Genomic DNA, 4,306 nt, shown 5'->3' with positions numbered 1-4,306 from the left:
CCACTTTAACCCCTAGTGACAACCATGGACGGATCTGCACTTTCCTAGTGGATGGATAGATTCCTGCACTTATGTAGAGTTAAACTCTCCATATATGCTGTTATAATTAGAAGCATAGAATTAGCACTCTCTAAATCTGTACTTAGTTCATACCACAATAGATAAATGGTCAAGCTACAATAACCAGTGTAAACACAGGTCCTTCACCATTTCCAAAACAGTCATCATAACCTTCAATGTCATCATCATCATCATCATCATCATCATCATCATCATCTCCAGTGGCTTCCACACCTTTAGCTACTTTGCTGCTGAGTGTTCTCTTCCTCCTATGATCAACATACCTTGGACCTTTTTTGTTTGGATACATGCCACCATCAATGTTTATTTTCTTTTTCAGAAGAATTTGTACTTTCAGAAAATATAATTAGTCTGCATATTCCTTATAACTTGGTAAATAAAATCTGTCCAAAAAGGACAAAAAAGTAAATTTATTTATTGAAATTGCGAGAAAGTGAACTAAAACAAAATGAATGTATTGTTTGTAAAAATGTGTTGTTCTTGCTTGCTCATTAATCAGTGTTTTTAGTTATATTTTGAATGCATGTGATGTACTAGGAATACTATGATAGCCTTACAAGGAATACAATTTTTTTTTTAAACTAAGCTTACATTACCTCCCCAAGATGATCTGGGCATTAGAAACCCCATCCATCTCTAGAAACTGTAATGCTTACTATAGTGTAAGGTGCCATTGGGGGTCATTCAGATCTGATCGCTGGGCTGCGAATTTTGCTGTCCTGCATTCAGATAGTCGCCACCTACAGGGGTGTGTATATTCGCCGCGCAAGTGTGCAATGCTATGTGTACGCCGAGCTCCTAAATCCACTTTGTGCAGTCTCTGCGCAGCTGAGGACTTACTCCTACTGTGCAATCACAACAGGCTGATCGGGGCTGGAGCTGACGTCAGACGCACACCCTGAAAACGCTTGGTAATGCCTGTGTTTTGCCGAACACTCCCAGTAAACGTTCATTTTCCATCCACAAACGGCTTACTCCTGTCAATCACCTTGCGAATGCCCGTGCGATCGGATTTTTCGCACCATCCCGTCGCTGACCAGCGATACCCGTTGTTGCTGTCCCACGTGCGTGTGCATTGCGGTGCATACGCATGCGCATTTAGGGGCTAATTCAGTAAGGATAGCAAATTCTGCACAACATGTTCGCACACTTGCACAGCTAAAATACACTCCCCCATAGGAGGGGACTATCTGATCGCACGGGCTGCAAAAAGTTGCAGCGTGCGATCAACTCGGAATGACCCCCAATGATCACTAACAGACAAGATCATTAGATTGAGGGTACACTATTTCAAAAGAGTGTACCAGGGTATATTGAAGTCAGGATGAGGGAGATACATATACAGAGACCAGACGGAGGCCATGATTCAGAGATGGGCGCAGTGTTGCTTTTGTATGCAGTGGAGCGATGCTTTGCTACTGTGCATGTGTATAAGTTTCACTCCATATATACCACCATGGTCTTGCAACGGCGGTCATAGTGAGAATGTTTTCACACAGTGACAGGCAGTGAGGATTTGTGGGTGGTAACGCTGGGTGGCCATAGAAACGCAGGCATTTTGGGGGCGTGTCACAGCTTGCGGCTGTAATCACTTACACAGTTAAAATGGCTCCAGCGTCTTATTTCTGACGCCCATGCTACGTGGCCATAGGGTTACTATACATCTGATGGTTGCGTCTTCTTACAATGGGTCTCCAGTGGACGTCTCAGTACAAATCCCAGTGGCTGCAACATCTGTATTTTTTTGCACAGCTAAAAATGGTGAGTGCATAGGCTGCAATGTAGTTTATTAAGTTATACTGATTAGTAATTAGAAATTAAACATGTTAAGGTAGGTACACACTACAATGATATTGGCCCAATTTGGGTGCTCCTGCAGGCGCAGGTGACATCTTATGGTCGGCCCTGCTGCGGTGTCAACCAGTAGATAACGCTAATGATTCAATGCTGTCAAATGCTGCATGACATATTAAATAGCACCGTCGTCCCCTGCATTGTGCATGTGTGTATGCACCTGCCAATGCAGGGTCCCGTCACCCGTCAGATCTTTCTGATGTGTAGCCAGCCTTAGATGCTTATGTAGGTTTTCTTCTGACAGGCTAGAACTGTACAATGGGCCTAATTCAGAACTGATCGCAAAAGCAAAATCTTTCTCTTATGGGCAAAACCATGTGCAGTGCAGGTGGGACAGATATAACATGTGCAGAGAGAGTTAGATTTGGGTGGGTTATTTATTTTGTTTCTGTGCAGGGTAAATACTGGCTGCTTTAATTTTATACTGCAATTTATGTTCCATTTTGAACACACCCCACCCAAATCTAACTCTCTCTGCACATGTTATATCTGCGAACTTTGAAAAGAAGAAAGAAGACTCTTTTTGGGAAGCACTCATATACAGATAATATTGTACGACTCAATCGCAAAAAAATATAGCTAGCTAAAATACAAAATTTTTATTAATTCTCATTAAAAAATGATTATTGGGGAGTTCAAAAATGGCGCCAGTATATATTTAAATAGTGACTTTGCGAAAATATGGGGAATGATGTACAGAATACAAGGTACAAATACCTAATTCTGGCCGAGATGGGTATATCCAGCTGTGGATCAGTCTATGATTATAGGTTGCTCATTTGTTGAAAAAATGACCGTCATTTGTAAACTGCTATATATCCCAATTGGGAATTTTGATCCTAGCAGATAATTGAATCATAGGTCATAACCGAGACATAAGATAAGAGAGACGGTCACGTGGTGCGCACACGTGACCGCACCGAGCCGCTCTCGGCTAAGTCCGTCGCCTAGGGAACCAGGACAACAGGAAGCACAGTGCGGCCGGAGCCCGGTAACAAGCCCAACGTGGACAGACGCGGGCGGACGCGGCCGGCACCTTCCAGACATCAGGATCTTCCTCTCTAAACAAGTAGGATCTAAAACCAAAAAAATTGTATATCAGGTTTGGATATCCAATATTTATGCATCAGCGCATGGACAGGTATTTATCAAAATCCTACTTATAAGCTACACAGACTGCTATACAAAATTGAGTGACACTAATTATCAAACAGTAAAGGAATAAGTACCAAACTGCATTGGGGTCCATATCTTTATCAAAAAAGCAGATGTGGATACATCTGTTAAACCTTGGACCCCATTTAAAAACCAAAACAAAACGCCTTCTTTCTTTTCCTTTACACTGCATATGAATATATACTGTGTCAACTCAGTTAATACTAACTCGCTGTTGGTTTTTGAGAAATTGTATTTTTTCATTGCTCAGGTGATTTTCAGAATTTATAGTGTAACCTCGTATGCAATCTGTGGCTTTGGAGACCAAATTTGGAGGTTCCCTTCTTTTGCATGATTATAATAATATCATTTATTTAATGTCAGATTTATATGCATGTGTTAATTATGCAACATAGAGGTCTTTCCCTATGTATACTGCGACGACTTAAGCCCTGATTATTTAGATGGGTATTTAATCTTTAAGTATACCTTATCATTTGTGATAAGAAATCCCCCCCTTCTTTTTTATATCAAACCAGCTGTGTTTCTCTCAAACTTGTGGCTCATATAACAATAGTTGGCTCTTATCTGTGCCCAATTTTGGACACAGCGTGACAAGGGTGAGCATAAGGTCTGCGGTCATACCCCGCTGGAGATGCCCAATCTCATCTGATCTTGGAAGCCAAGCAGTGGAGGGCCGGGTTAAGTACTTGGATAGGAGACTACTAAGGAACACCCTGGTACTGCAAATATTTGCCGCCCACCTGTCACTATTAATAGAGCACTATCTTATGTCTCGGTTATGACCTATGATTCAATTATCTGCTAGGATCAAAATTCCCAATTGGGATATATAGCAGTTTACAAATGACGGTCATTTTTTCAACAAATGAGCAACCTATAATCATAGACTGATCCACAGCTGGATATACCCATCTCGGCCAGAATTAGGTATTTGTACCTTGTATTCTGTACATCATTCCCCATATTTTCGCAAAGTCACTATTTAAATATATACTGGCGCCATTTTTGAACTCCCCAATAATCATTTTTTAATGAGAATTAATAAAAATTTTGTATTTTAGCTAGCTATATTTTTTTGCGATTGAGTCGTACAATATTATCTGTATATGAGTGCTTCCCAAAAAGAGTCTTCTTTCTTCTTTTCAAAGTTCACACCATGTTTAACTGACTCGGGGGAGCACCACTGATGGGT

General features: G+C 41.0%; 1 pseudogene; it reads left to right on the top strand.

Moving 5' to 3' along the window:
• Positions 1-3,721: 3,721 nt before the first annotated feature.
• On the top strand, positions 3,722-3,842 carry LOC134912169 (5S ribosomal RNA; annotated as a pseudogene).
• The last annotated feature ends 464 nt before the right edge of the window (positions 3,843-4,306 follow it).

This window comes from Pseudophryne corroboree, chromosome 4 (assembly GCF_028390025.1).
Source record: "Pseudophryne corroboree isolate aPseCor3 chromosome 4, aPseCor3.hap2, whole genome shotgun sequence".
NCBI lineage: Eukaryota > Metazoa > Chordata > Amphibia > Anura > Myobatrachidae > Pseudophryne > Pseudophryne corroboree.
Note: the sequence above shows the minus strand (reverse complement) of the source record. Positions and strands in the feature narration are given on the sequence as shown.